Source organism: Crocuta crocuta, unplaced genomic scaffold, assembly GCF_008692635.1.
Source record: "Crocuta crocuta isolate KB4526 unplaced genomic scaffold, BGI_CrCroc_1.0 scaffold132, whole genome shotgun sequence".
Taxonomy (NCBI): domain Eukaryota; kingdom Metazoa; phylum Chordata; class Mammalia; order Carnivora; family Hyaenidae; genus Crocuta; species Crocuta crocuta.
In genome coordinates this window covers 2,513,098-2,522,080 of record NW_027528611.1, presented here as the reverse complement: position 1 = coordinate 2,522,080, position 8,983 = coordinate 2,513,098, and positions in this window count along the sequence as shown.

Sequence of the window (8,983 nt, the reverse complement as noted above, 5' to 3'; positions counted from 1 at the left end):
CTGGATTTAGTAAATGCCTGTTTATTTATTTGTTTATTTTTAAAATTAATTAGAGAGAGAGAGAGCGTGTGTGCACACTCGCATGCAAGCAGGGAGTGGGGCAGAGGAACAGAGAGAGATATTCTTAAGCAGGCTCCATACTCAGTGCGGAGCCTGATGCAGGGCTCAATCCTGAGACCTTGGGATCATAACCTGAGCTGAAATTAAAGAGTCAGATGGTCAACCGACTGAGCCACTAGGTGACCCAGTAAGTGCCTGTTTTAAAATTTTCATTTTGTATGTACGTATTATTAAATTCATCTCTAAACTCTCCATCAGTACTGAAAAATTTCCTGTCATATTGTCACATGCTTCTGGTAATCTATCCATTCCAATTGTTTTCGAGTCCTTCGTCTGTCCTACAATTCCAGTGGCTGTATTATAGGCGCGGCGCACAATTCTTCCCAGGATTTCCCTTCACTATAATCCTGGGGTTGCCCTTTGTTTCTTTCTTGTATTGGATTCCATTTTATAGATCCCGTGGCTTTGATTTTTCTTGATTATTCTCTCCATCATTTTTCTGGAAAGTGTCTTCCAGGGGCGCCTGATTGAGCATCTGACTTCTGCTCAGGTCATGATCTCACAGCTGGGCTTGTGGGCCCCCACGTTGGGATCTGCGCTGACAGCTCAGAGCGTGGAGCCTGACTCAGATTCTGTGTCTCCTTCTCTCTCTCTTGCTCCTCCCCACCCCTCTATCTCTTTGTCAACAATAAATATTTAAAAAAAAATTTTTTTTAAGAAAGTGTCTTCTAGTTGCTTCCTGAGAAAGAATAATTAAGTGAGAACTTGCATGTATGAAGACGTCTTTACACTATTTCCACACTTGATTGATATTTTAGCTAGGCATAGACTTCTATATGGAAAGCAATGTTCTCTCAGCATTGGAAAGGGTTATTCTGTTGGCTTCTAGCTTGATATCATTCTGATTCCTAGTCCTTTCTATGTGACCTGTCTTTTCTCTCCAGAAGCTTTTAGGATCCTCCCTTTTTGTAGCGCTCGTGTATTTTTGCATGGTTTAGGTATTTTTGCATTCATTGTACGAGAGAACTGGGGAGTCTTCGTTCTGAAAACTTACTACCTTCCTTTCTGGGAAAAATTCTCATTTCTCTTTCTAGAATTACTATAAATAGGATGTTGGGCTTCCTGAATTCATCCTCAAATTCTCTTTTCTGTTTACGTTTCTATTTCTTTCTTCTCTCTGGGAGACTTCCTCAACTTCACCTTCCAAATCTCCCTTTAGATCTTCAAAAATCTTTCATATTTTTAAATATAAGACTTTCCTTTTATTTTCTTTTTTGTCTCTCTCTCCCTAACAATACCATATTCCCATTTCACAGATGTTACTCTTTGAGGCTAAGAGATTTGTTTGTCAAGATTTCTTGGTTCTCTACACATTGACTGTTTCCCTCTGTTCCTTTGTTTTGGGCTCTTTCAAGAGATTTTTTCTCATCTTTTGGTTCTCAACTGTCTGTTCAATTTTAAGAGGTTTAAACAAAAAAGGCTGTTTAAAATTGTGTGTGTTGTGCTAGGGTGAGGCAGCACTTGATATCTGGTGGGCTTCAATATAAGACCAAAGTGGCAAGCTGGATTTTTTTTTTATTAGAGATGTTCCTCTATCCCTATTCATAAATGAGTCTTTTCTCTACTTTCAGAGAGGAATCCTGAAATTCTCTAATATCCTCTAATCCATGGCTTTTCAAACTTTAATATGCATATAAATCACCTAGGAGGAATCTTGTTAAAATGCAGATTTTGGTTTGTTAGGTCTGGAGTGGGGCCTGAGAGTCTGTATTTCTGACCACCTCCAGGGGATGTCCATACTACTGGTTCTTGGATAACCATCTGAGTAGCATGGCTCTAATATAAACTTGGCTTCCAGTGTTCTGAAATATGAGGGGAGAAAGGGACAGGGCCACTGAGGACTTTGATCTCATGAAAACATTTTTTTTTTCTTCAATTCCCCACTGAAAAAAACAGGCTGTTAAAAATTTTTCATGGGATTTTTTTTCTCAGCCCCCTTCTGGATCACCAGTCTCAGCATTTTGTACCAGCTTCCCCCTTCCTCTTTTTCAGCTCCAAGAAGAGAAATGAGAGTGGGGAGTGGGTTGCCTCACCATTCAGTAGGTAGAGTTTCATTTGAATTCCCATTTTCAAAATGGCATTTCATCCCTGCCATCATTGGTAACTGGTACCCCAAGTCCAGATCTCTTTAGTTCAATTTCTTGAGATGGTACTGGGATAGTACATTTTTAAAAAGTAGTGTGGAGATCTGGGAACATCTAACTGCCCCTTTAACAGACTTTTCAGCCAATTCTACCTTCAGATCTATTCTCCCAGTTACCACCTCCACCCATCTCTCCTTCAGAAGTATCTACAGTCTCCTACTTTTAAGCCTTTCTAGTGGTCCCCTTGTGGGACCACTGGGTGTGACCACAAACACATGTGGTTTCCTCATGTCCCTTTAGTCAGTCATCTCTTTCACCTATGGGCAGCTACCAATCTTTCTGCGACTACAGATTTTGCGCTTTCAAGAATTTCATGTAGATGGAATCATACATTATGTTACAAGTATTCTTAATCAAAGGCTAATATTAAATCAGGTTTTTACTGGCTCTTTTTGCAGACTTGCTTTAGCTTTCTCTGATATCCATCTATTTTCGTTCTTCAAACTTTTATTGATAATTCTCTTCTGCTAGTTCCTCATTCTCTTTGTTCTTGTGGACTTTATTTTTTTTTTATCTTTTACTAACATATTAGTGACATTTTAGGGATAAATATATGTGCTTAATGCACACATTCTAACCACCCATCATTAAACTTTCCCAGAAATGTATCCCTTGCATGATAGAGTACTACAGTGTAGAAGGCAGATTGAGTTTAAGTCTGCCTTTATTTCATTGCTTGTTTCACCTTTACTGTGATCCTTTTCCTTGTTTCCTTTTTGGTTTGTTGAGTCTTTTATTATTCCTTTTTTCCCTCTCCTCTAGTTTGTGAGTTACATCCTTTTTTTTTTTTCCATTCTCTTAATGATTAGTGTAAAAATTGCCACAGGTATTTTTTTAAATCAACTTAATTGTGGTACAATTTCTATAAGCTACAGCTATTCAGGAGTTTGAAGACTTTTGACAAATGTTTCTCCCTCACCACAATCAACTTACAGATTGTTTCCATTACTTCCAGAAGTTCCCTCATGCCCCTGTATCTCTTTCACCTCTAGGCAGCTACCAATCTTTCTGTGACTATAGATTTTGCACTCTCCAATCTTATGTTATGTTACAAGTATTCTTAACTAATCAAAGCCTGTAATATTAAATCCTTGAACTCTTCTCTTTTCCCAGACAATTCAAGGACCTTAAAAACACTTTAATCCTGAATTCTCTAATACGCTCTAATTTATTGCTTCTTAACTTTGACTTGAATATTGTATTAGACAGGGTTCTCCAGAGAAATAGTATGTGTATATATACGTGTGTATACATACATATGTATACACAGAGAGGAGATATCATAGGAATTGGTTCAAGCAATTATGGAGGCCAAGAAGTCCCATAACCTGTCACCTGCAAGCTGGAGAACCAGGGATACCAGTGGTGTAATTCAGTCCAAGTCCAAGGGCCTGGTAACCAGGAGCACCAATGTCCGAGAACAGGAGAAGATGATGTCCCAGCTCAAGCAGAGAGTAAATTCGACCTTCTTCTACCTTTTCCCCTGATTCTGCTCCTCAACAGATCAGATGATGCCTATTCATATTGGTGAAGATGATCTTTACTCAGCCTACTGATTCAAATGCTAATCTTCTGGAAATGCCCTCACAAACACGCCCTGAAATGACATTTTACCTGCTCTTTGGCTAGCCCAGTCAAGTTGACACTTAAACTTAACCATTATGTATATGTATCACCCAGGTCAGGATCTTGTAAAATGCAGGTCCTGGCTTACTAGGTGCCATGTTTTTGTGTATCTTCCCTCTCTTTGTAAAATTATACCAAATAGATGGCTACTTGCAAGGTTGGCTCTTTTGCTAAAAGATGGAAATTGGGGTGCCTAGGTGGCTCAGTCAGTTGAGTGTCTTAACTTCAGTTCAGGTCATGGTCTCACGGGTCGTGAGTTCGAGCCCCGCATTGGGCTCTCTGCTGATAGTGCAGAGCCCATTTCAGATCTCTGTCCCCCACTCTCTTTGCCCCTCTCCTGCTTATGTGTGTGTGGCACACTCTCTCTCGAAAATAAACATTAAACAAATAAATAAAGTATGGAAATCACATTTTATGGTGTCCCGACTTTACTCTGATTAAGGTTTAGGATTTAATGGGAATGCTAACTAAAGGCCGAAATGAGAAAACATTAAATCTGTTTGAACAATGTACACTTACCACAAACTATTTACTTTCAGGCTTGTGGCTGAGCGTTCCACTGAGTATATGGTAAAATGTTCTAGGTAGAATTCAAGCCCAAAGAGAATAATGCAATCCATGCTAAACGGATAATTCAAGCCATACTATACCACACCCTTCTCGCCTGACTAGATCTTAAAGCATAGAACTATTCAAGTCACTCACCTGTTCTAAAAATCATCGGGGACTACTGTCCCTTCACTTCCAGTTCCCTCTCTAAACTCCTGACTTCATTTTTACCTTTCCAGTCTTTCTCTCACGTCTTTCATTTCCGGGTCAAATGGGGTAACCCACCCATTCCGTGTTTCTTTCACCTCTGGTCATGCTGCCACTCAGCCTGCCAGCCAAGTACCATCTTCCCAGTTGACACTCAGCCCAAGTTTTAAGGTGGAGCTCAAATGACACCTTCTTCGCAGGACCTTCCCTCTTCTCTCTTCTCTCAAACCCTCATGCCACTTTGCTCGTATCTCTCTTGAGTGGCTTATTATATGTTTGTTAATACACTTTATTCCTGTGATTAGACTTGATGTGCCTTCGGGGCTGAGCATAGCCTTTTTGCCTCTATGGTCTTCACAAGCATAAAACAGAAACTTACCTGCGGCTCACAAATAATTATTGAACGAATATGCATTTTAGTGTAACAAAGGAGACTCCGGGAAACTTGAGCTGACTTATCACTTCCTCAATCCTTGGGCCCTCAGACCCCATAGGAGCTCCTATGTAACCCTTTGCCACCTGTTAATTTGCAATAATTGTACCAACACTGTAAATATCTTCTAAGTGTGAACTTAAGATAATCTTCTCCTTTGTTCCTATGTTCAATCAGCCATCAAATTACTGATCTTCCGATTTGGATTTGAACCTTCCTTTCCCTCCTTTCTCTACCTTCCCCTCCATCATTCTGGTTAATGCCCTTTAATTGTCATAACACCTAACTACCTAGAGTAAATCCTTCCGGGTTTACCTAATACTGTTCCAGCTCTAGTTTATCCTATACACAATGGGGACCATAAGAAGAACAATAATGAATAAATTGGTAAATGAGAAATGGCATGAATACTGGACTTATTTTGTATGTGTGCCCACTGTACCTTTGGAAAATCACCTCCTGCCCCTATCCTGTGGTTCTTGTAGTGGACAATGGCTAGACTTCATCAGAGCATTAGGTCTTCCTGGTCATAGCTATCTGCTTGGGTTGGCTGAGAGACTGCTAGAGACAGTGTCCCAATGACATAATTTGAATCTTTTGACTTGGCTTTGCCTAAAGCCAGATGCACTCCTGGACTTTCTGGTTATGAGTCAATAGATTTCCTTTGTTAAATTGAGTTTGTTTCCTAAGTGCAACAAAGATTTTCTGATACAATATGTAAAGCACAAGGAATACTACCTTACACAGAAATGTTAGGTATTATTTTTATTATCCTTATACCCTTGCTATACCTCATATCCAATTCAATCTTTTCTTTTCTTAGCATCTGTCAATGTAGACCAGCTAGAATAATTTCCTTATTATTCCCTGCATATTGTTCCTTTGCCTGGGCTACCTGTCACCATCCTAATAATGTCATTCTACACTCTTTTCACCAATCCACATCCATCATGATTTAGAAGCTGACTAAAGAAAGCCTCCCATCTTCCATTTGAATAATGGTGGCTCCACACTGTTGCCTGCCTTATCTAATTTCTCCTGCGTGTGTTTTCTAGTTATTTCTAGCTTGCTTCTTAATTGTACACTACTCAAGGCAAGGAAAAATATGATCGCTGGCCGCTTTCTAGGTTGAGATTTTGCCATTATTTCCAAAGCAACACAGTAGGTATTCAATATCTGCTATAGGCATAAATGAATGGAATTAAATTTAGAAGGTGTGGTAGTCCATGTAAAGCCTGTTGCTAGCCTAAACTTTTTCCTTTTTCCAAGCAAACATTATATTTTTATACCATTGTCATTATGGCATGAAAATATAATGATTCTAACCTCAAACATTCTTCCCATTTATGGTTTCATACTTCTTTTAACCAAGGTCTAAGGGAGGAGTATTCTATAAAAATAACAATCAAAGCCTATTTTCTCTCACCATACATTTTATTAATCCAGTGATATTGCATCTGACCCTTGAGAGGTTTCTTGCCTTGATAAACTAATGATAACAATAAAGCATCGACAAAGATATCCTGAGATGCTGAAAACAAATATCGAGGGGGGAAATTTTTGTATTCGCATTTCCTTTTTTCGTTCTAAAAGATAAAACATCCTTCTACTCCAAATAAGTGAATTTCTATTTAAAAATGCAGAATTTTGAAAAACTATTTGGAAACAAAGGTCTGTGCCTGTGTTTGTTGAACTTAATTGCTGTATGGTTTAATGGAAGGACTGAGGGCTAGTGAGTTTAAACTCTCTAAAATAGCTACAGATTAGAGTTAATTAAATTTAGTTCTCTGGGATTTTTGATACATGTTCCAAATTTGTTTTTAATGACATAATTGTCCCATGTTACATTTACAATTACATCACTGTGAACTGATTATGTGTGCAGTTACACTAACAGAAAGCAATACCAAATGTCAAAAATAAATAAATAAATAAATGTCAAAAAATGTCAAAAATAAATGTCAAGAAATAAAAGTTGAGGGCAGCTGTAATGTTACCATTCAGAAAGTGGAAATTGAAAATAGAAGAGAAACTATGAAACTTCAAATTGAAAAACCTGGAAATCAAATGTATTAGGTTAACTTCATGCTTTTTTAATGGCATTTAAGTCATTATATTTGCTGTTACACGTGGAAAACATCACATTTTCTCAAATTAACCAATTCATTAATTTTAGTGGGAAAACAAGAGCGCCCAATCACATGAACGGGAAATGTGCTAAATAAATTTTGTGAAGATTTATGAAGAAACAGAAGTTACTAGTCCTATGTATAAATGGATATGGTGCACATTTGAAAAGAACAAGAAAAGAAATTCAGTATTCTTGTTTCTATTAGTCTTCAGGTTTTCCCCCCCCCTTAACTAAAAGTAATTGTAATATTCTTTTGCCTCTAGGGCTTTCCCTTCCACAATTAATCATCTTTTTTCTACACCTTCCCTCCAAATGATTATTCCCCATAGTCTTAGAACACTTGACATTAATTCACACTACTTCATCTTCACAGTTTTCAAAACATGGCTCTGGCCTTGCTTAGCTCCACAAGACATTCCCTTCTCTTTCAAAAAAAAAAAAAAACCTTTTCAGTTTGAAAAGGTGCTACTGTGTAATCTGAAAAACATCTTTGTAATACAAATTAGCTTCCTAACTTTTATCAAACTTTTTTTAAATGTTTATTTCTCTGAGAGAGAGAGAGAGACAGCGTGAGCAGGGGAGGGTCAGAGAGAGAGGGAGACACACAATCCAAAACAGGCTCCAGGCTCTGAGCTGGCTGTCAGCACAGAACCCGACGCCGGGCTTGAACCCATGAACATTGAGATCATGACCTGAGCCAAAGTTGGGCGCTTGACCGACTGAGCCACCCAGGCGCCCCAAAACTTCAAATTCAAAATATATTTAAACTCCTTAGGATAATGAACATCTATACTTCAAAAGTAGCAATACGTTTTCCTTAAGCATGTGGAAGACTTGGATGCTAAGACTATCTTTCATCCTCCGAGCCTAGAATCGGTGTCCTTGATCATTAGAACCAAGCAAGAAATTGTGAAAGTCTCATCAAGCTATACCACCGGCGCGGGCAGAGGAAATGCTTTCAAAATATGTCATTCATCTTCACATTTAAAGGCACTCTTTTATACACATCTTTTATACACATCATTAAATATTGCTACTTAAGACTTCAGTCGTATGAGGCAAGCTTTTTAATTTATAGGCAAAAGGGGGTGGCAAAAGAGTCCTCTCTTCTTAAATTTACTTATCAAAACAAAAGCCAGCCTGATTATATCTTGAAGTCTGAAGTCACCATTTGTCAAGAGTCTTTTAGAAAGCCGCCGATTGCATTAAATTAACCAATTCTGAGCCAAATCAGGTTTAAGGAGAGTTACCCTTGTCTACAGTGACAAACGAGTTACCAGACGTCCTTAAGTAGACTGTCAAACTTTTCTGTCTCCTGTTTTTCAAACACGTAAGGGAGAGAATGGCACAAAACGAAATCAGGTCTGTTTCTTAAGAAGGCTGTCCTACGAGGAACAAGACGCTCACCTGGACACCAGAGAGGGTCTTTTTCCGCTGTCCTCACTGGGGGAGGGGATGGACATCGCTAGACCTTTGTCCTCCGGACCAGAGCACGGCCGGGGAGGGAGGGCGGCTTTCTGGGAGGAGTACAGGCACCTGCACCCCAAGAAACTACAAGACGGGTTTTGACTCTAAGGACTCCCCTGGCTTAACCGCTCGCGTGGCCCTCTAGCTCAGGGAGGGGGGTTGTTGCCCCAAACCATAGCCACCTCTCGCAGGAGCAGGGGGAGGAGACGACTGACCCCTCTAAAGAGTTAGGGATTCCGGTCTTTCCCAACCAGACCCGAACGTTCCCGGCTCTCCTGCGGGGCTCGCCCGGCGGCGGGGTACGCC